Below are 24632 nucleotides of genomic sequence, written 5' to 3' on the forward strand. Positions count from 1 at the left end.
GGACGGAGGAACAGGAACACAGGGGAACTGGGAGGGCTGCTGTGCGACAGGGGACGGACAGGCCAAGGGAACCCACCCTCCACGAGGCCCTCTCCTCCATCATGGGAGCTTACCACCACTCCCAGGAGATGATGGCGACGGTCCTGGACAAGTTTCAGGAGACCCAGCGCCTGCAGGACGAACTGTATTTGGGGGTCAGGGAGGTGCTCAGAACCATCAGCTCCGCCCTGGGCACCATCATAGGGGTGCTGAAGGACATACAAAAGACCATGCGGGACACCGTGGCACTCCAATGGGCCCCTGACACTAGCATGGACGATGAACTGCTCACCACCTCCGCCGGCGCTAGTGGACAGGACGCCCCGCCACAGGACCACCACACCAGCACCCCACCCCCTGCAGACAGACAACCACCCCGCAAGCGGTCCCTGAGATCCAGGAACAGGACAGAGCAAGATGGCAAAACCCCCGCCAGGAAATGAGACCACCCTGATTGTCCTCCCACTGTCTCACTTTGTTACCTTGTCCCGATTGGAACTGCCCCAGCTCCACTTCCTATGCCCATATGGGCAGTGCACCTGTGTGACTAATGGACTGGACTTTGCCATGGACATTCCTCCACCGTCCCCCATCACCATATTACTACCCCTTACATTATTGAGCACTGAAATAAACACCCTTGAACCACAAAACAATTTGGAGTCAGTCTGTTATTTTGTAAATATGTATAATCAATGACAGTGTTGAAATGCGTTTACAATTGTAAAGCCAACATACCTATGTCACACATCACAAGTCTTTGAAGGATGCAAGCAGATCACACACGTTGCCAACCACACCTGTGAAACTGTAATGGAAAGGTACAACTCAGTGACCAAATACTGCTATGAACTGACAGACAGGATAGAGGTAGAAGTGTGAAAGTGAATGTAATGGTAAAAACAAAACTGTTCTCACCTGTGTGTCACTGGAAATATTGCTGTATGACTGGCTCCCTGTTGCCTATGTCTTCTTCCTCAGCTTCCTCCTCATCACTGTCCACAGGCTCCACAGGCTCCACAGCTGCCACAACACCGCCAACTGGACCATCCTCCTGCAGAAAAGGCACCTGGCGTCGCAAAGCAAGATTGTGAAGCATCGAGCAGGTGATGATGATCTGGCACACCTTCTTCGGTGAGTAGAATAGCGAACCACCTGTCATATACAGACACCTGAACCTGGCCTTCAGAAGGCCGAAGGAGTGTTCAATCACCCTCCTAGTCCGCCCATGGGCCTCATTGTAGCGTTCCTCTGCCCTGGTCCTGGGATTCCTCGCTGGGGTCAATAGCCATGACAGGTTGGGGTAACCAGAGTCCCCCAATAGCCACACCCGGTGCCTCTGGAGTTGACCCATCATATAAGGGATGCTGCTATTGCGCAGGATGTAGGATTCATGCACAGAGCCAGGGAACATAGCATTTACCTGGGAGATGTACTGGTCTGCCAAACATACCATCTGTACATTCATGGAATGATAACTCTTCCGGTTCCTGTACACCTGTTCACTCCTGTGGGGGGGGACCAGAGCTACATGGGTCCCATCAATAGCACCTATGATGTTGGGGATATGTCCAAGGGCATAGAAGTCACCTTTCACTGTAGCCAAATCCTCCACCTGAGGGAAAACGATGTAGCTCCGTACGTGTTTCAGCAGGGCAGACAACACTCTGGACAACACGTTGGAAAACATAGACTGGGACATCCCTGATGCCATGGCCACTGTTGTCTGAAACCATCCACTTGCACGGAAATGGAGCACTGACAGCACCTGCACTTGAGGTGGAATTCCTGTGGTCTGGCGGATTGGTGACATCAGGTCTGGCTCCAACTGGGTACATAGTTCCTGCATAGTGGCACAGTCAAACCTGTAGGTGATGAGTAAATGTCACTCCTCCATTGTCAACAGGTCCACCAGCGGTCGGTACACCGGAGGATTCTGCCATCTTCTCAAATGTCCAAGCTGACGGTGCCTAGGAAGGACAACAGCGACCACAGAGTCAACAAAATCCCAAGTATGTACCCACAGATACACAGAACACGACAACAAGGATAAAAATCTTCCTGTATGTGTGTCGAGTGTAGGCCTAGGTATGTGTGACGCAGTTGCAAATTAAGCCATGTAGGTCCCTGAAATGGCGGCTGTCGGACCTCTAAACTGGGACAATGGGATGTGAGGTAACTGCGCTGTCGTTGTACACCGTCGCAGTAGGCGGCAAAGCTGCATTGGTTAACATTGGACCCTATGGGTCCCCGGAGCCAATGATGAAGTGCGCCAGGGGTGATGAGACGCACCGCCGCGGACGTCACTGTCGCGGACTTGACCGCCATTTTCTCTCTGTTCAATCACTTGATACCTGATCTTCGACAGGAGAGGACATACACTGCAAGTGCTGCTGTGACCTCGGTCTGGAAGAGACAATGGCTGCTGCGTCTGGGGAAAGGGCCCCTGCCTTCACTGCTCAGGAGTTGGAGAAGCTCGTGGACGGGGTCCTCCCCCAGTACACGCTACTCTACGGTCCTCCAGACCAACAGGTAAGTACACAGGGAGCACGTTGTACGGGCTATGCCAGGGTGGAGAGGGCTGGTTGTAAGAGGGAAGGGGGCAGAGTGCAGTGAACATGTGCCACATGGCAAGGGCAGGGATGTGGGCCACTCACTTCAACAGTGCTCTTGCTAATGACTTCTCTTCTTCCCCTGTGCATGTCATGTAGGTCAGCTCCCACCAGAAGAAGGACATTTGGCGTGTCATCGCCAAGGATGTCCGGACCCTGGGGGTCCACCAGAGACGGGGCACCCCCTGCCGGAAAAGATGGGAGGACATTCGCCGCTGGAGCAAGAAGCGGGCGGAGGCTCAGCTGGGGATGGCCTCCCAATGTGGGAGGGGTGCCCGTCACTCCATGACCCCCCTGATGTTCCGGATCCTGTCGGTGGCCTACCCTGAGTTGAATGGGCGCTTGAGGGCATCACAGCAGACACAAGGGGGTGAGTACACCCTCATTCTGGGGACTTTGCGAGCAGTTGAGTGGTCTGGATGTGGGAGGAGGGCTGTGGGTTTCCCTAGGCCAGGGCGACTCCCATAGGCTAGGCCCCTCCGTAATACAGGCCATGTGGCACTCCACCCCACCGCAGTAGAGTGACAAGTACAGGTATACATGCTCCTGTGGCATCCATGTGTGCAGATGTCCACCATAGCGACGTAGGCCATATCCCAAGAATTGCATCTGTAGAGGCCAGGAGCACGGCGTACTGCAGAGGGCTGCTGTGTCTGTATTGTCCGCCAACAGTAGCGGTAAGCCATGCACTCAACCTGTCTTTCTTCTGTCGTCCCCCCCCCCTTTCTCTGCTCTCCCTGTTCTTTTGTGCATCAGCATCATCAGGCGGAGGTACAGTGGCACCGGAGCACGAGGGAGCTGCATCCCACATGGCCATGGAGGGCCACACCACAGACTCTGAATACACCAGTGGGACGGAGGGCGAGGGGAGCTTCACGTCGGGCACAGGATCACCAACCAGTAACACGGACTCGTCCGCCGATGGGAGCTCCCTTGTGGTGGTGGCACCATCTGTGCCCCCCACTTCTACAGGTACAGCCACCACCTCCCATACCAGCACTGCCCTCCCAGCAGCCCCTCAGCATTCGCCCCGTGCCCGCTCACCCAGGAGGGTGGGCATCACCTTCGCCCCAGGCACCTCAGCCCCTGCCCCTGTCACCCCTGCATGCGCTCAGTGAGGAGGCCATTGATCTCCTCAGGTCACTCACTGTTGGGCAGTCTACTATTGTGAATGCCATCCAGGGTGTAGAAAGGGAGTTGCAACACGGTAATACATTCCTGGAGGGCATTCATTCTGGTCAGCCTGCCCTTCATCGAACCCTGCAATCTTTGGCCTCAGCACTGATGGCAGCCATTGTCCCTGTGTCTAGCCTCCCCCTTCAACTTCCTCCACCCATACCCAATCCCCTGTACCCCAGCCCATCCCAAGCACACCATCAGACAAGCATGCACACACCTCAACACACAAAAGTAGCTCAGGCAAACATAGGCACCACCCATCCCACAGGCACTCACACAAGCATCACCCACATACAGACACAGCAACATCCACTGCCTCGACTGTGTCCCCCTCCTCATCGTCTCCCTCCTCCCTCCCAGTGTCGTCTACACTCTCACCTGCATGCACTACATCTACAGGCACTAGGACTCGCACCAGAACACCCAGCACCACACCCCGCTCACCTGCACTCACCACCCCCACTCCCATTTACACGCCCCCTGTGTCCTCTCCCAGTGTGTCTGTAATGCCCCCTCCCAAAGTACACAAACGCGGCCACCCACACACCCAGCATCCATCGACCTCACGACAGCCTCCAGTACCTGCACCCAAAACACCTAAAGTAACCCCTCCTACAACCACCTCCTCTTCCTCCACTCCCAGACCCCCTCCAGCTACCCATCCCAGTGTTCGTCATAAACTCTCCCTCAGCAATGTTGACCTCTTTGCCCCCATCCCCACCCCTCCAATTCATAAGTCCCGTAGTAGCGCCCCAGCCAAAAAGACTCCAGTACCAGTGGTGCGTGTTACAGGTGTGTGGAGTGCACCGGCCACCAGGGCAGGCAGTGTGACACGGAGCCAAAGCACTGTCAGTCCACCCCCTGTAAAGCATCTCAAGTTGGAAAGGGTCCGACGGGACAGGGTGAAGACTCCTGGCGGCAAAACTGCTCACATGGGTCCCAGGGAGATAGCACAGTCAGCTGTGACGCCTCCAAAGGTGGTGAAGGGCCAGAAGAAGTCTGCACAGTCTGGTGAGAGCAGCACAGCGGAGAAGGGCGCCATCCTCCCCGGCGGCCGTGACGCCACCGCCAGCACCGTCGTCACTGGTCAGGAGACCACTGCCAGAGTCATTGCCCAGGAAGGCAGGAATATCGTCACTGGTCAGGAGAGGGCAGGAGTATCGTCACTGGTCAGGAGACCACCGCCGGAGTCATTGCCCAGGAGGGCAGGATTATCGTCACTGGTCAGGGGACCACCGCCGAAGTCAGTGGCCAGGAGGGCCCCAGCTGCCACAGTCCCGCTGGCCAATGAGGGACCGTCATGCCACACACCAATGCTCAGGTCAGAGACCGCCATGGCAAAGCACCGCTGAACAAGGGAATCACTGCCATGGTGAAGACCGTTGAAGAGGGCACAGCAACGCTGAACAGGGCAGAGAACCGCTGAACAAGGGAATCACCGCCATGGTGAAGACCGCTGAACAGGGCTAAGCACGGCTGAACAGGGCAGAGAACCGCTGAACAGATCAGAGACCGCCATGGCAAAGCACCGCTGAACAAGGGACCACCGCCACATCAAGCATCGTTATCACATGTACAGCTGGGACTGTGACGGAACAGGAACCGTTACGGGGAGCCTAATGCAGTGTGGGCACCATTCCCCCTCCAGAACCAGTGGAGACTGTTATCCACTTGAGAGACTGTGGCTTTGCACTCCCCAGGATTGAACAGTAGGCAACCTACCCACTGTAGAGACTTGAGAGACTGTGGCTTTGCACTCCCCAGGATAAAACAGTGGGCAACCCACCCACTGTAGAGACTTGAGAGACTGTGGCTTTGCACTCCCCAAGATGGAACAGTGGGCAAGCCACCCATTGTAGTGACTTGAGAGACTGTGGCTTTGCACTCCCCAGGATGGAACAGTGGGCAACCCACCCACTGTAGAGACTTGAGAGACTGTGGCTTTGCACTCCCCAGGATACAACAATGGGCATGGAGCCCCGTCGTGGATCTGGCGTGGTGCTGTAATCCGGCTGAGGTGCCCCCCCCTTCCCTTCCCCCTGAGGTGCCTGTTGTATTTCGATCTGATGCCCCAGCAGTGTTCTCTCCGTTTGTGGACAGGTATCTGTTGTGGGCCTCGCCCATGCATTTTTGGACCAGTGGTGCACGGACATTGATATGTGCATACCTGCACTGCTTCTCGTAATGTATATACTTTTGAATGTGTATATATTTATCTGTATATATTTGGTAACTGTATTTTGATACATTAAAATTTTTGGAATGATTTCCTTTGGTCTTTGCATTCTTCCGGGGGGTTGTGGGTTGTTACTGTGATGTTTTGACATGCATTGGTGTGTGTGTTATAATGTGCGAGGGTGAGGGTGGTGGTGGGGGTGTTTTGTGTGTTTCCCCCTGACTTTTGCCTCCCCCTCCCATATGTCGTAGGTGCAGTACTCACCGTTGTCTTTGCCGCCGCCGTTGCTGGTGTTCGTAAATGAGCAGGAAGACAAGGGCAGGTAGGATTTGTAATTCTGGGTCCATGGTGTCCTCCTTCCTCGTGGGATGTGTAGAAGGTGCAAAAGCTGTTTCCGCCGTGTTTTTATCCACAGTGAATCCGCCCCGGAAAAGGTGGCGGATTGGCGGGTTGTGATACTGTGGGCGGTACATTGTCTCCCGTCTGTCTGTTGGTGGTGACCGCAGCGCTGCTTGTCTGTACCGCTGTGGCAGTCGGAGTGTTAAAGTGGCTGTCTATGTTGGCGGTTTCCACCACGGTCATGATTCCCTTTTTTTTGTCCGCCGGCCTGTTTGCGGTATTACCGTCGCTTTTTACACCGTCCGCCAGGGTTGTAATGACACCCTTAATCTCCAAAATTCAGTTTCAGCTATTTTGGATTTTTAAAGAATGTTGCTTGGATTGATTTTTGCCACACTTCCCAGGAGGTGGTCATGCAAGGGGTAGTACCCTGCATGTGATTGGACTGTTGCCCACCATTGCTTTTCACCCCAGGAGCAAGGATATATTTGGCAGAGCTGCATCCACACCTCAGATCCGTACAATGAACAACATCAGAAGAAGAAGGACTGTCCTGCTGGACCCCTAACCTCCACCTGGACACTGCACTCTGAGGGACAGCACCAGCTGCACACTTGGGCCTCACCACAAGAAGGAAATTTCCTGGCTTCAACTGGTTCAAGAAGGGACTTCCTGCTTGATACAGGAGAAAAATAGCTAACTAGAGTCGCCTGTGTGAATTCCTGGAGGAACTGACCAGCTGACCACCGTCCAGTGGTCATTTTGGAATTTGAGCCAGGTGCGTTCTGGAAGTTGGAGTCCTAACCCTCAGGAGCAACTCAGAGCTTCTGGAGCTATGTGGTGAGCTGTGGACTTCTAAAGAACCTTCAAAGACCTTCTGAAAGAAGATTCAGAGGTTTGGAGAACATTGGAGAACTTTTGGTAAAAAGCTCCATAAAGGCTGACCCACTGTCAGGAGTCAAGCCGGCTTGCATTGACCGCCACACGGCCTGACTTGCAGGTTCATCCCACTGAAAAGCTCCATAGCCCCAGACTTCCAGTCCCATATGCTGGAAAGGCGATCCGACAGTGTTGACTCAAAATTGGCTTGCTGTGGAGGGTCGTCCGACGTCGGAGAGAAAAAGCTCCAAAAAAGTGACAAAGTCTGAATGTAAAAAGTTTACCAGGACTTCACGCACAGCGTATCTGAGGAGGGCTCTAGGGATTGGGAATCAGAAAATTTGAAATACGGGAGAACTGAGAGATGATAATGATTCAAACCAAGATATTATAAAACAAACAAACTAACAATGAGGTTGGACTATGTGATATGTGTGGACATATAGATTGAATCGTAGACAGTGGATAAAATACATGATACAGTATATACAAATAAGTTATTTTGGACATTATTTTACAGAATTGGACTCTTTTGAATTTGAGACTTGGAGTGTGTTTTTTTCTTGAACAGAATATAAGGTAGATTAAGAAACCATATTGCTATGGGATTCTGTGGCCACTTTCTAACTTCACCTTCATACTTTTTGACACTATTACTAAAGCATGTTTCACATAATATAATCATTGAGGTCCTTTTCTTAGGCTTAATAACTGTCTTTTTGAAGCTATGGGTGTCGGACTATACTTTCATTTCAAGCTCTTCCCTTTATGTATACTTGGCACTGTGGTGTTAAATAAAGACAATAGTATGGGCCACTTGATTATAAGGTGATTTTGATATTTTGCAATTATCAATTGAGAATTGGATGTTACAAACATCTGTGAGTGGATAGATACACGAACTAGATGACAAACATTTTTTTTCCTTTTTTGGTGTTAATGTCTTAATAAAGTCCCAGAGTGGGACGAAACACATGTCGGCTACAACATCTTATGGGCTGAAACTCACCTCTATTGGTTGAGGATTTATAATTACAGGCCATTTACCACACGGGCTGAAATTTATCTCCATCATTTGAGGACCAACAAGGAGTAATCATTTGGATCTGTATCATATGAACTTCCTTTTATCACCATTGGCCAATGTGCCACAAAGATTGGATATTTGAACTTTATTGACACCGAAATGTTAGATAAATATTTCTTTAGTTTGTTTCTCTAAGTGAACTGGTTTGTCACAGTTTTTTTATGTGTTTCTATGAATCATGTTTTTGATGAATTGTATAGTGCCTTTTTAATATATAGAAATAAATTAACATTGTTAAAGATGTTAATGTTCAAATGAATGTGGACACCCATATGGTTCCTTAGTTAACATTTTCCTGCGTGATTTTCCCTCTTCCACCTTTACGCCAACAAAACAACACCCATCACATTATGACCCACGAATCACCACGGCGGACATTCAACAGCGGTAAACCATTGGCAGTACATGCTGCCACGCTCAAAATGAACACCCACATACAAAACAACACCACATTGGCCAATACAAAAAACACACACCTGACACACATACACACACCACACCCACAACACTATAAAACACACACCCACATTACCCACAACCATTTACGAACAACAGTTGCCACCAGGAGACTGAGAAGAAGAGCACAGAGACAACTAGACACACACACCACTTACACCCATACACCCCTCATGCACTCCACATCACACATCCCACCACATCACCCAACACACCCACACAACACCCATGGCACCAAAAAGGCACCCCTGTTTCACTGAGGAGAAGTTAAGGGTCGTGGTGGAGGAAATTCTCAGGGTAGAGCCACAGCTCTTTGGAGCACAGGTACAGCAGATATTTATAGCAAGGAAGATGGAGCTATGGCGGAGGGTCAACGCTGTGGGACAACACCCAAGAACAAGGGACAACATCAGGAAGAGGTGGAATGACCCATGGGGGTAGGTACGTTCCATAGCAGCAAGGCACCAGCTCACCATACAGAGAACTGTTGGTGGACCCCCACCTCCTCCCCCACAGCTCACAGCATGGGAGGAGCAGGACCTGGCAATACTGCATCTTGAGGGACTCGCTGGAGTTGCTGGTGGACTGGACACTGGTAAGTCAATATTTACTACCTATCACCCCCCCATAACTGCATGCCATCTCACACCTTCACCCTCACTCCCATCAGTCCAGTCCATCACACACACTGCACCTACACATCTCAATAATCCCAATGCCAAGCCCTGCATGCCATACCAATGCATGGACACCCCTCCCAGCCCTGCATGGACACCCATCACTAAAGCATGCACAGCATAGGGAAACTAACATAACCACAATACATCACCACACACAAACAAAAGCTGGCAGGGCAACACCAACCATAGAGGGTATGCTCTGGAAGTACAAATGTCATACACTTGAAGCATAATACATCATTTACACCCCCACAGGTACCCCAGACAATGTCAGTGGAGAGGAGGTACCACCACTATCCAGTACCCCAACAGAAGATGCCCCCAGTGATGACAGTAACTCTGAACTTCAGGATCTGGAGGACCTACGTGGCCTATCAGGGACCACTTGTCAGCTGGTCACCCAAGCCCACACACAGACTACCACAGAGCCTCCCCCATCAGGAACCAACACCACAGCACCCACCCAGCGTACCCACATCTCTGTCCCCAGGACACGTTAATCAGCAGTGTGCCTACCTGTACAGGGACCCCAGGCCACGCCTCGCCCCCAAGACAATCAGGGATCGTGAGTCAGTGGGCAACCATTCAGGGGACAGAGGCACAGGCCAACAGGGACACTAGGAGGATTGCTGTGCTCCAGGGGGAGGACAGGAGCAGGGAACCGACTCTCCAGGAGGCACTCTCCGAGATCTTTGGAGCCTACCAACATTCCCAGGATACGATGGGCCAGATCCTAGACAACGTGCAGGAGAACAGGCAGCTGCATGAGGGACAGTATCAGGGGATCAGGGAGGACTTGCAGGCCATTAACAACACCCTGCTCTCCATAGCAGGGGTACTGGCAGACATGGCCAACATCATGAGGGAGGGAACAGCGCACCAGCAGGCCCCTACCACTGGCCAGTCAACTGAACAGCCGTCCACTTCTGCTGCCGCCGGTGGCCACAGGACCCACAGGCCACCAGCATACCTCCCCCTACAGAAGGTAAACCACCCGCAAACATTCCATGCGACCCAGACAGAAGCCAGAGACAATTGCCAAGACCAGCGCCAGGAAATGAGACTCTCCTGATTGTCCCCCTCGTGTCCCACTCAGTCACCTTCTCCACCTTGAACTGCCATTGCTCCCCTTCCAATGTCCCCTTGGACACTGCACCTGTGCTATGAACAGACCGGAACAATACCCTGGACTTTCCTCCATCATCACCCTTTTCCATTGCAATTTTACCCTCAATTTCTTAGCACTACAATAAAAACCCTTGGATAAAACTCGACCACTAGTATTTCATGTATAGCAAATTTGTATTAATTGAAACATCTACATCCATTGAAAATGAACTGTACATATTAAGAGCATAGAATGAATGACCTATTGCTGGCTGTTGTGATCACATCAGGACATTGTTGTCATATCACCAACATCTGTAAAATGATAATCCATAGGTGACAATAATTAGAGGTAACAAGTGGGTAATGCCAGCATGCCACTGCCACAAAGAAAATAACAATAGTCATAGAAATGTGAATTTGCACTGTCTCCCCTGTGTGTGTCATTGGAAGTACTGATAAATCACCAATGTTGTGATGTCCACATCCTCATCCTCTGCCTCCTCATCCTCACTGTCCTCAGGGTCCACTGCTGCCACAGGGACATCTCCAGTCTACTCCTCCCGCAGAAAAGGTGCATGGCTCCTGAGGGCCAGATTGTGCAACATGGAGCAAGCCACTACTATCTGGCAGACCTTCTCGGGTGAGTAGCACAGGGATCCACGTGCCAGATGGAGGCACCTGAACCTGGCCTTCAGGAGGCCAAAAGTCCTCTTAATGATCCTTCTGGTTCACCCATGTGCCTCATTATAACGTTCTTTAGCCCTTGTCCTGGCATTCCTCACAGGGGTCAGCACCCACAATAGGTTTGGGTAGCCAGAGTCACCTGCAAGTATTCAGGTATAACATTTAGCCACACACTATCCTATTTGGCTAACAGCAGAGGTGTGCACTAAGTACACTGGGTGGGGACCAAGGCTCACCTATAAGCCACACCCTGTGCCTCTGTAGTTGGCCCATCACATTTGGGATGCTGCTATTCCTCAGAACAAAGACATGATGCACTGACTTAGGATTTCTAGCATTGACGTGGGAGATGTACTGGTCCGCCGGGCACACCACCTGCACATTCATGGAGTGGAAACTCCTAAGATTCCTGTACACCTATTCATTCTGCCGGGGGAGGGGGGGAACAAACGCAATATGTGTTCCATCAATCGCACCAATAATATTGGGGATATGTTCCATTGCATAGAATCCGTCCTTCACTGTGGCCAAATCTTCCACCTTGGGGAAAGCAATGTAGCTGCACCTGTGTTTTACCAGGACAGACAAGACTCTTGCCAGCACGATTGAGAACATTGGCTGTGACATTCCTGCTGCCAAGCCCACTGTCACTTGGAAAGAACCTGTTGCCAGGAAATGGAGCACTGATAGAACCTGCACAAGAGGGGGGATCCCAGTCGGATGATGGATAGCTGAGATCAGGTCAGCCTCCAATTGGGCACACAGGTCTATGATTGTGGATCTATCCAGTCTATAGGTGAGTATTATGTGCCTGTCCTCCAGTGTAGCTAAGTCCACTAGGGGTCTGTACACAGGGGTATGTCTCCATCTCCTATTCATCCATAGCAGTAAGTATCTAAGGGGCACAAGAGTGAGTAGACTATCACAATTTGAACAACTATACTACATCAGCAGTTCACATTGTGCAATCATGTATTGGGACAGTATGTGCCTATTTTCAAAGTATGCGCCTATTTATCCTGTGTCGCAGCAATTATCAATAGGCCTGTTGACCCCCCTGAAATGGCGACCACCTGTCCTGTGTGGAGGGACAGGTCGATGAGAGGTAACGATGTTGTGCGTTGTGGCGATAGGTGGTCATGAACCTCAGTGCAATTCCTCATTGGATAATATTGGGCCCTAAGGGGTACAGTGGCCAATGGGGATGGACGCCAGTGGTGACGGTGTACACCGCTGCGGACATGACCACCATTTCCTTAATCATTCCTCAATTGTTTCCTGATCTTCCACAGGAGAAGACCTACACTGCATGTGTTGCTGTGACCTGTGTCTGGAACCTACCATGGCCCGTGTGACCGGGGAAAGGGCCCCAGCCTTCACTTCAGAGGAGTTGGAGTGACTGGTGGATGCGGTCCTACCCCAGTACGGACTGCTGTATGGGCCTCCAGACCAACAGGTGAGTAAACTGTGTGCATGATGCATGTGGCATGGATGCATGGGGATGTGTGTGAAGGCATTGTGTAAGGGGGGATTATCTGTTGGTGGTGTACCTGCAATGTGTGTGCCAAAGGAGATGGAAACTGGCATGGTGGGCCATTTGTGTGACAGTTTGGACTGTTTGTTTAATGGTGTTATCATGTCTTTATTGCTTCTGCAGGTTAGCGCCCATCAAAAGAAGGGAATATGGCATGCCATCGCCAAGGAGTTATGGACTCTGGGGATCTATGGCAGGCGGAGCACCCACTGTCGGAAACAGTGGGAGGACCTGAGACGCTGGGCACGGAAGACTATGGAGACCCAGCTGGGGATGGTCTCCCAAAGAGGAAGGGGTACCCATCGGACCCTGACCCCCCTGATGACCGCATATTGGTGGTGGCCTACCCAGAGCTGGATGGGCGCTTGAGGAAATCACAGCAGCCACAAGCGGGTGAGAACAGTGGGTATCATTACAACTTATGGCTGGAGGGGTGCTATCTGGGTGGTGGTTGTGTGTTAGTGGGTGCCCCTAAAGCCAGGCCAGACAGTGCAGCGTGTTGTATGGGCAGGGTACCATGGACAAAGCCCAGCACCTCAGCCAAACAGTAAACAGGGACAGTGGTAGCACCACCTACTCATGGTGGTAAAGATACCAGACCCACAACACTGAATGGGAAGGAGCCATAACAACCAGGGAAGAAAGGGAAGAGTCCTGCACCAGCTGTGAGAAGGGGAAGGGGCCTGCACCAGCTGTGAAGAAGGGGAAGAAACCTGCACCAGCTGTGAAGAAGGGGAAGGAGCCTGTACCAGCTGTGAATTAGGGGAAGGGTCCTGCACCAGCTGTGAAGACGGGGAAGGAGCCTGCAACACCAGGCAGAGAGGGGAAGAGCCCTTTCACCCCTTACAGGAAGGGTAAGGGATCCCCGACCCATGAACAGGAGGAGACAAGGCACTCTACACCAGCGGAAGCTGTCAGGCTAACACCACCACCAGCTGTCACGGGGCCCCCACTGCCAGCTGTGGATGTGCAGCGATCAAGGAGCGCAGGGGCTGTCCAGGAGCCTCCTTCAACCACCACCACAATGCAGCCATCAGCGAGTGCTGGGGCTGCCCAAGAGACTCCTCCAACCACAACCACAATGCAGCCATCAGTGAGTGCAGGGGCTGCCCAGGAGACTCCTCCAACCACTACTACAGTGCAGCCATCACCACCGGCTGACACCATGTAGGCCACCCTCCAGGGGCTACTGTGCAGGCTGCCCCCTCCAGAACCAGTGGGGGAGTCACCCACTTGAGAGACTGTGGCCTTGTACTCCCCAGGACAAAGCAATGGGCATGTTGCCCCCTCCAGAACCAGTGGGCAAGTCACCCACTTGAGAGACTGTGGCCTTGTACTCCCCAGGACAAAGCAATGAGCATGTTTCCCCCTTCAGAACCAGTGAGCAAGTCACCCACTTGAGAGACTGTGACCTTGTACTCCCCAGGACAAAGCAATGGGCATGTTGCCCAATCCAGAACCAGTGGGAACGTTACTGTATTCAGCTGAGGTGCCCCCCTTCCCCTGAGGTGCCTTCCCACTTGCAAAATGATGTCCCTGCAGTGTTCTCTCCGGCTGTGTCAGGGAACATGTTAGGCATTGAAATGTGCCCTGTGGACTTGTGTGTCCTCATGACTTTGGGTTGGGCATTGGCCCTTTATGGACATTTGTATCAATTGGGTTTGTGGGGTGGATTTTGCTATGCTAATACATTGTCATTACTCCAGCATTATGGTAAGTGTATTATTCTGCTGTGTGTCTTGTGTGATTGGTTTACATGTGCAGCTGGTTGTGTGTATGGTGTGTGTCGTGTGTGTGTTGTGCATGTGTGTGTCACTCTCATTTTCCTCCCTCCCTCCATTGTGTGCTAGGCGGCTGTCCTCACCATCATCGTCTTCATCGGCGTTGGTGTATCAGGTTGAGCATAACATAGAAGATCATCAGGAAAACTTGCAGTTTGGGTTCCATGGCAGCGTTGTTCTTCCCTGTGTCTCCAGTGGTGAGTCCTTTCACTTCTGAGCTCTGTTTCCGCCAGGCTTTTGCTGGCATTGGTACCACCTCGGAAAAGGTGGCGCATTTTTGTGTCAAGATATGGTGGGCAGTACTTTGTCTCCCATCTGGCTGTTGGCCGCTACTGCAGTGGTGGTTGTTGTTTCCACTGTTGCGGTTGGTGTGGTACATTGGCGGTCTATAGGAGTTAACACCGCCATGGTCATAATTTGGTGAAGCTTAATACCAGGCTGTTGGTGGTATTACCGCCACTTCATCACCCACCGCCAGGGTCGTAATGAGGGCCTAATTCTTTAAAAATTCATATCTCCGGTTTCCCTTATCTGATTTTATTCATTTTGGTGTCAAATTAAAGATAAAAATATTTGTGGATTTCTAAACCATTTCCTGTGTTTTATTTTACTACTGTTTTGTGATACTTGAATGCTTTAGACACTTTGGGGGACATTATGAGTTTGGTGGGCAGTTTTTTACCATTTGCTGAACTTCCGACAGGGAGGTTGCAGCCACACAGGCTATCTCCCCGCTGGCTCCATTAACAGTTTCTCACTAGACCAGCAGGTGAAAACCTGAGTTACTGCCCCCCGGCCTAGCAGGAAACAGGCTACAACATTGTCTCCAGCTCATAATCAAGCCAGTGGCATTGCTATAGTGAGCAGGGTGCAGCAGCACCCTGGCAATGTTCACTGTCTACAAAGCAGTCAGTGAACACTGCGATGGTACTGGCCAGGGGCCCCCCTGCACTGCCCATGTCAAATGCAAGGGCAGTGCAGGGGGCTTTCTGCACCCATTCTCTGCCAGCCTTTTCATGGCAATAGTACCACCATGAAACCGCTGGTGGAGAAAGGGGGTCGCAATCCCCAGGGCAATGCTGCTTGCTGTGCTGCCCTAGCAGATTAGGACCGCCAGCACCTCCAGATCCATCCTAACCACCAGGGTTGTAAGGTGGCACTCAGACCACTGCATTGACATCGGTCCAAACGCCATCCGTGAGTCTGGTGATCTAGTGACCGTTAGACTCGTAATGAGGAGGTCCTAAGTTAAGCCTTGTTGCTCATTGCCAAGCCACCAAGGGTTGAGCTGGGGCTAATTTATTGAGACCTAACTGAACCTAGTGGAGTTAGCTCCATTCTCTCGGCTGCAGGTTGTGTATTCAAGGGAGTTTTTGTTGAACCATACTGGCTACCTCACCGCCAGACCCATTACGACTTTCCCGCTGGGCTGATGGGCAGAAACCAAGGCTTCCGCCCGACCTTTCTTACACGTGAGCAAAGCTGTTTTTTGGCCAAAACACCTGCACCTGAGGGAAGTTGAGTATCTGGTCACCAATTTTACACTGCACTCCCTTGGGTGCAGGCTCCATATTTGAGGGTGGTTTTGTTGAACCATACTGGCTACCTCTGCGCCGGACCCATTATGACTTTCCCGCTGGGCTGACAAGTGGAAACCAAAGTTTCTGCCCGTCAGCTCAGCAGGAAAGTGGAGACAGCATTATCACCGGCTTGTAATTGAGCCATTAGCAGGGGGCACTTCTACCCTTGCAATGGTCATTGTCTCCACAGCACAGCAACAGTGAGCATTGCAAGGGTGCTGGGCATGGGGTCCCCTGCACTGCCCATGCCAAGTGCATGGGCATTGCAGGGCCCCCCTGTGGCTCCGTGCATCTGTTCTCCACCAGTGTTTACATGATGGTGGAACCACCATGAAAAGGCTGGCAGAGCACCAGGTTGAATCAGCAGGGTGGCGCTGCATGCAGTGCCGCCTTGGCTGACTCCGACCTCCGCCACTGTCAGCCCATCTGGATCATCAATCCTGGCAGAGACGGTGGTATCCTGGTGGTCTGACCGTTAGGGTCATAATGTGGATATCGGACCACCTCAGCAGCGGTGGTCCTCAACACCACCGGGAGGCTGGCGATCCCAAGACTGCCAGCCTCATAATGAGGCCCTCAATGTCTTCTACAAGAACAAAATTCAATTAACCAACACTTTTAAATGGATGTGCCTAGCTATCTGCCTTAAACACCCATAGATTCTGATAAATCACAGTGTATACCTTATTTTCATCTAGGTTCATAACATGGAAAACCTCAGTTAGAATCTGTAAAACAGGAATTTTATCACACAAGAATTTGCAAATTATGTATGCTACAATTTTATACTATGCCCAAGAATAATGTAGTCTTTGTTGATTTTTTTGCATGCTTACAATCAAATGTTTTGTGAAAAACAGGCAAGTCTAAGTTTGTTTTGCAATGTCTAGCACAAGCATGTTGCCACCAAGAATCATGTTTTCCAAAGAGTGATTCTTTCCCTTGCATTTTTTTCTTCCATGACTCCATTGCTGCTGAATACCACCTTGAATTGCTGAGGAAGCAGACCACAAGACTAGTCCGGGACTGAAGAGCACCGGACCGATGTGTGGCCGAAGACCACAAGACCGTCACAGGGAATGGGAATTCTGCTCAGGTATCTATTCTAATATTAAGGGCCTAATTATGAGTTTGGCGGACAACAGACCGCCAAACTCACAGTGGTGGTTGGACTGCTGCAATCCTGGTGGTCTGACTGCTGGATTACGATCCTGTCAGCCGGATCCTGATGGGCTGGTGCCGTCAAAATCGTGGTCAACCATTGTGATGCTGAGTTCTGCACTGCCGTGCTGATCATGACTTTGCTTTCTGTCAGGCATTTCATGGTGGGGTCACCACCATAAAAAGGCTGGTGGAAAGGTAGCAGTGGGGGCCACAGGGGGGCCCTGCACTGCCTACTGTCACTGTGGGCATGTTGTGGGCAGTGCTGGGGCTCCCCTGCCAGCACCCTCGGAATGTGCACTGTACTATTACAGACAGTGAACATCCTGAAGGTGCTGGGTCCAATGGCATTGGCCTTATCCCTAAGGTGGCTGAGGCCAATGTTTGCAGCACTGTTTCCACCGGGCTGACCAGTGGACACAACATAATATGATGTTTCTTCCAGTCAGCCCGGTGGAAAGATCATTATATGGCAATGGTGAAGCCCCCGGCTTAATGGCAACCTCACCACCACCTTATTGGAGTTGTGGCGGTTCAACCGTTCAACTCCTAATCAGGCCCTAAGTGTGTGTGAGGTTGGACACAATTTAAATAGAGAGTCACACCTAAATATCTGCCGCTATTATGAGATTTACTTAATCTCGTGAGAGTGGGGTTATACCAGTTATCAATTTTCCTGCGCGGAACAAGGACGTGCGCTGGTCATGATTCTGACGATACTTAGCACCGAAGGATCAGTTGGTGCTCTGAAGCTTAAGCAATGTTTGAGGTGCTTCCAGTGAGGGCATCAATACTTCCCACATCTTGGGAACAAACACGGGGCTTTGGTATCGTATTTTAGTAATTCGTCTTTCAACACTTGAAAGTCTGCAAATTGACACTTACAAAGAAACAATTGAAAAAAAAGGGAAATTCAAAAGCTACCCCGGTTGTCAAAATCTCAGGAGAATGTAATTATGAACCTTTGTGCAAAAAATCACATTTCTTGATTTAACACAACCATTGAAGATGCTAATCTGACCAATGCAGTTGGATCTGACAATGTTGGCTTAATAGATCTATACAATGTAAATAAAAAGAGCCAAGATTGCTATCCAGAATTATTTCAACCTGGTTGGAAATGAGAAGAGTCCTAGGAATGCTCAGAGTATATTAAAATGAACAGATCAATTTTAATTCAGAACAAGCCCACAAACAAACTGATGAAAACATGCATTTAGACACTGATCACCAAGGGTGTATTATTTTTTGTATTTATAAAGCGCATTCCAGCATAAGCATCGAAGTGCTAGGAACAAAGGTGAGCGGGCCACAGGGACACAGCACAAGGAGGGATGAGTCCAAGTTACAGTGGAAAGAGCCAAGTTTTTAACTTCTTTCAGAAAGTCAAGAGATCGTGTTATTTCCTCAACATAGGAAGGAGCATATTCCAATATTTAGCTGCAGCCACTGAAAATGCCTTATCACCCCATCTGGCTTTTCGAGTCCGTGGTATGAAGGACAAACTGGCGTCAGCAGATCTGAGCTGGCGGCTAGGAATATACCAGCGAAGCCCTGAGTTCACAAGATCTGGGCTGCTGATATAGAGAGCTTTGGGGGTCATTACAACCCTGGCGAACGGTGTTAAAGCTGCGGTAATACCGCAAACAGGCCGACGGAGAAAAAAGTGAATTATGACCGTGCGGAAACCGCCAACATAGACAGCCACTTTAACACTCCGACCGCCACGGCGGAACAGACAAGCAGCCCGGCGTTCACCGCCAACAGACAGGCGGGAGACACAGTACCACCCACAGTATCACAACCTACCAATCCGCCACCTTTTCCGGGGCGGATTCACCATGGATAAAAACACGGCGGAAACAGCCTTTGCAATGGGAAAACGCTCACCTTAACACACTCCACAAGGAAGGAGGGCACCATGGAGCCCAAACTCCAAATACTCCCTGCGCTTGTCTTCCTGCTCCTCTACGAACATCAGCAATGACGGCGCCGAAGACAACGGTGAGTACTGCACCTACGACATAGGGGAGGGGGGAGGCAAAAGTCAGGGACACACACACGGAACACCCCCACCCCCACCCCGAACCTCACCCACTACAACACACACACCAATGCATATCCAAACATCACAGTAACAACCCACAACCCCCCCGGAAGAATGCAAAGACAAAAGGGAATCAGTATAACTATTGTAATGAATAAAAATACAGTAAGCTCATATATACAGAAATATATACACATTCCAAATATATACACCACGATTAGTAGTGCTGGTATGCACAATTCAATGTCCGTGGACCACTGGGCCCAAAATGCATGGGCGAGGCCCACACACGATACCTGTCCAGAAACGGAGAGAACACTGCAGGGGCATCAGATAGAAATACAACAGACGCCTCAGGGGGAAGGGAAGGGGGTGCACCTCAGCCGGATGAGTGCAAAGCCAGATCCACGATGGGGCTCCATGCCCATTGATGTTTCCTGGGGAGTGCAAAGCCACAGTCTCTCAAGTCTCTACAGTGGGTGGGTTGCCCACTGTACCATCCTGGGGAGTGCAAACCCACAGTCTCTCAAGTCTCTACAGTGGGTGGGTTGCCTACTGATCAATCCTGGGGAGTGCAAAGCCACAGTCTCTCAAGTCTCTACAGTTGGTGGGTTGCCCACTGATCAATCCTGGGGAGTGCAAAGCCACAGTCTCTCAAGTCTCCCAAGTGGGTGGGTTGCCCACTGATCAATCCTGGGGAGTGCAAAGCCACAGTCTCTCAAGTCTCTACAGTGGGTGGGTTGCCCACTGTACCATCCTGGGGAGTGCAAAGCCACAGTCTCTCAAGTCTCTACAGTGGGTGGGTTGCCCACTAATCAATCCTGGGGATTGCAAAGCCACAGTCTCTCAAGTCTCTACAGTGGGTGTGTTCCCCACTGTACCATCCTGGGGAGAGCAAAGCCACAGTCTCTCAAGTGGATAACAGTCTCCACTGGTTCTGGAGGGGGACTGGTGCCCAGAGTGCTTCATCCTGTGAAGGACAGATGGAGTGGATGCAGTTCTCCACTGGTTCTGGAGGGGGACTGGTGCCCAGAGTGCTTCTTCCTGTGAAGGATTCAGGTAGTGGATGCAGTTCTCCACTGGTTCTGGAGGGGGACTGGTGCCCAGAGTGCTTCATCCTGTGAAGGACAGAGGTAGTAGATGCAGTTCTCCACTGGTTCTGGAGGGGGACTGGTGCCCAGAGTGCTTCATCCTGTGAAGGATTCAGGTAGTGGATGCAGTTCTCCACTGGTTCTGGAGGGGGACTGGTGCCCAGAGTGCATGACGCTCCCCGTGACGGTCCCAGTTCCGTCACTGTCCCAGCCGCACATGAGCTAATGATGCTTGAGTTGGCGGTGCTTGCCCTGTTCAGCGGTGCTTGCCATGGCGGTCTTTGCCCTGTTCAGCGGTGCTTGACTTTGCCATTTCTGACCTGTTCAGCGGTGCTTGCCCTGTTCAGTGGTGCTTGCTATGGCGGTCTTTGCCCTGTTCAGTGGTGCTTGCAATGGCGGTCTTTTCCCTGTTCAGCGGTGCTTGACTTTGCCGTTTCTGGCCTGTTCAGAGGTGCTTGCCCTGTTCAGCGGTGCTTGCCATGGCGGTCTTTGCCCTGTTCAGCGGTGCTTGCCATGGCGGTCTTTGCCATGTTCAGCAGTGCTTGCCATGGCGGTCTTTGCCGTGTTCAGCGGTGCTTGACTATGCTGTCTGTGACCTGTGCAGCGATGTGTGGCATGACAATCCCTCAGTGCCCAGCGGGGCTGTGGGTGCCGGGGCCCTCCAGGGCACTGATGCTGGCGGTGGTCTCCAGACCAGTGACGATAGTGCTGCCCTCCAGGGCACTGACTCTGGCGGTGGTCTTCGGACCAGTGACAATAGTGCTGCCATCCAGGGCACTGACTCTGGCGGTGGTCTCTGGACCAGTGACAATAGTGCTGCCCTCCAGGGCACTGACTCTGGCGGTGGTCTCCGGACCAGTGACGATGGGGCTGGCGGTGGCGTCCTGGCCAGCGGGGAGGATGGCGGCCTTCTCCGCCGTGATGCTCTTACCAGACTTTGGAGACTTCTTCTGCCCCTTCACCACCTTGGGAGGGGTCACAGCTGACTCGAAACTCCCCCGGGACCCTTGTGGGCGGCTTTGCCGGCAGGAGTTGCACCCTCTCCCGTCAGGCACCGTCCAACTTCTGGTGCTTTACAAGGGGTGGACTGGCAGTGCTTTGGTTCCGTGACACACTGGCTGCCCTGGGGGCCGGTGCACTCCACATACCTCTAACACGCGCCACTGGTACCAGACTTTTTTTTGGCTGAGGTGCTAGTACGGGACCTATGAATTGGAGGGGTGAGGGTGGTGGGACAGAGGTCAAGGTTGCTCAGGAAAAGTTTCAGACGAACACCGGGACGGGTAGCTGGAGGGGGTCTGGGAGTGGAGGAAGAGGAGGTGGTTGTAGGAGGTGTAACTTTAGATGATTTGGGTGCAGGTGCAGGTTCTGGAGGCTGTCGTGAGGTGGATGGATGTTGGGTGTCAATGTTTGTGTACTTTGGGAGGGGGCGTCACAGACACACTGGGAGAGGACACGGGACATGTAAATGGTAGTGGGGGTGGTGAGTGCAGGTGAGCGGGGTGTGGTGCTGGGTGTTCTGGTGCGAGTCCTAGTGGCTGTAGTGGTAGTGCATGCAGGTGAGAGTGTAGACAACACTGGGAGGGAGGAGGGAGATGAAAAGGAGGGGGACAGTGGAGGCAGTGGATGTTGCTGTGTCTGTATGTGGGTGATGCTTGTGTGAGTATCTGTGGGATGTGTGGTGCCTATGTTTGCCTGAGCTGCCCTTGTGTGTTGAGGTGTGTGCAGGCTGGTCTGATGGTGTGCTTGGGATAGGCTGGGGTACAGGGGATTGGGTGTGGGTGGAGGAAGTTGGAGGGGGGAGGCTAGACACAGGGACAATGGCTGCCATCAGTGCTGAGGGCAGAGATTGCAAGGTTCGATGATGGGCAGCCTGACCAGAATGAATGCCCTCCAGGAATGCATTAGTGTTTTGCAACTCCCTTTCTACACCCTGGATGGCATTCACAGTGGTAGAGTGCCCAACAGTGAGTGACCTGAGGAGGTCAATGGCCTCCTCACTGAGGGCAGCAGGGGTGACAGGGGCAGGGGCTGAGGTGCCTGGGGCGAAGGTGATGCCCACCCTCCTGGATGAGCGGGCACGGAGCGAAGGCTGAGGGGCTGCTGGGAGGGTGGTGCTGTTAGGGGGGGTGGCGGCTGTTCCTGTAGAAGTGAGGGGCACGGATGGTGCCGCCACCACAAGGGAGCTCCCATCGGAGGACGAGTCCGTGTCGCTGTTTGCTGATCCAGTGACTGACGTGAAGCTCCCCTCGCCCTCCGTCCCACTGGTGTATTCTGTGTCCCTCCATGGCCATGTGGGATGTAGCCCCCTTGTGCTCCGGTGCCTGATGATGCTGATGCACAAAAGAACAGGGAGAGCACAAAAAGGGGTGGGGAAACAGAAGAAAGACAGGTTAAGTGCATGGCTTACCGCTACTGTTGGCGGACAATACAGACACAGCAGCCCACTGCACTACGCCGTGCTCTTGGCCCCTACAGATACAGTTCCTGGGGTATGGCCTACATGGCTATGAGTGTCATCTACCCACATAGATGACACAGGGGCCTGTATACCTGTACTTGGCACTCTACAGAGGTGGGGTGGAGTGGCACATGACCTGGATTCCGGAGGGGCCTAGCCTACGGAAATCGCCCTGGCCTAGGGAAACCCACAGCCCACCTCCCCCACCCAGACACCTCCACTGCGCGCAAAGGCCTGAGAATGTGAGTGTACTCACCCCCTTGTGGCTGCTGTGATGCCCTCAAGCGCCCATCCAACTCCGGGTACACCACCGCCAGGATCCTGAACATCAGGGGGGTCATGGTGCGACAGGCACCCCTCCCACGTTGGGAGGCCATCCCAAGCTGAGCCTCTGCCGTCTTCTTGCTCCAGCGGCGAATGTCCTCCCATCTTTTCCAGCAGTGGGTGCTCCGTCTGTGGTAGACCCCCAGGGTCCGGACGTCCTTGGCGATGGCACGCCAAATATCTTTTTTCTGGTGGGCGCTGACCTACATGATTTGTACAGGGGGAAGAAAAACTTATTACCAACTGCACTGTCACAGTCATTGGCCCCCATCCCTACCCTTGCCATGTGGCACATGCACTCACCGTTGTTTCATGCACGCCACACTCTCCCCCTTCCTTCTTACATCCACCCCTCTCCACACGGCCATAGCCCATACAGCATACTCCCAGTGTACTTACCTGTTTGTCTGGAGGACCGTAGAGTGGCGTGTACTGGGGGAGGACCCCATCCACGAGTTTCTCCAACTGCTCCGATGTGAAGGCAGGAGCCCTTTCCCCAGACCCTCGAGCCATTGTCTCTTCCAGACTGAGGCCACAGCAGCACTTGCAGTGTAGGTCCTCTCCTGTCGAAAATTAGGTATCGAGTGATTGAACAGATAGAAAATGGCGGTCACGTCCTCGGCGGTGCGTACCGTCACCGCCGGCGTACATCGCTATTGGCTCCTGGGACCGATAGGGTCCAATGTAAACCAATGCAGCATTGCGCTGCGATCTTTGGCCGCCTACCATGACAGTGTACAATGCCAGCGCAGTTACCTCACATCCAACTGTCCCACTTTAGAGGTCAGGCAGCCGCCATTTCAGGGGCCCACATGGCTTAATTTTTAACTGCGTCACACATACCTAGGCCTAGACTCAACACACATACAGGCCACTTTGTAGATTATGAATGGTGTTCTGTGTCAGCTGTGGGTACGTACCCCTGAGTTGTTTGACTCTGTGCTCGCTGTTGTCCTTCAGAGGTCCCGTCCGCTGGGACATGTGAGGAGATGGCAGCATCCTCCGGTGTACCGACCATTGGTGGACCTGTCGACACTGGAGGAAAGACATGTGATCATCACCTACAGGCTTGACCGTGCCACAATCCAGGAACTGTGTACCCAGGTGGAGCCAGACCTGATGTCAGCTATCCGCCATCCCACAGGAATCCCCCCTCAAGTGCAGGTGCTGTCAGTGCTCCATTTCCTTGCAAGTGGGTCATTTCAAACAACAGTGGCCATAGCATCAGGGATGTCCCAGCCTATGTTTTCCAACGTGTTGTCCAGAGTGTTGTCGGCCCTGCTGAAACACATGCGGAGCTACATCGTTTTCCCTCAGGTGGAGGATTTTCCTACAGTGAAAGGTGATTTTTATGCCCTGGGACATATCCCCAACATCATAGGTGCCATTGATGGGACACATGTGGCTTTGGT

This window comes from Pleurodeles waltl, chromosome 9 (assembly GCF_031143425.1).
Source record: "Pleurodeles waltl isolate 20211129_DDA chromosome 9, aPleWal1.hap1.20221129, whole genome shotgun sequence".
Taxonomy (NCBI): domain Eukaryota; kingdom Metazoa; phylum Chordata; class Amphibia; order Caudata; family Salamandridae; genus Pleurodeles; species Pleurodeles waltl.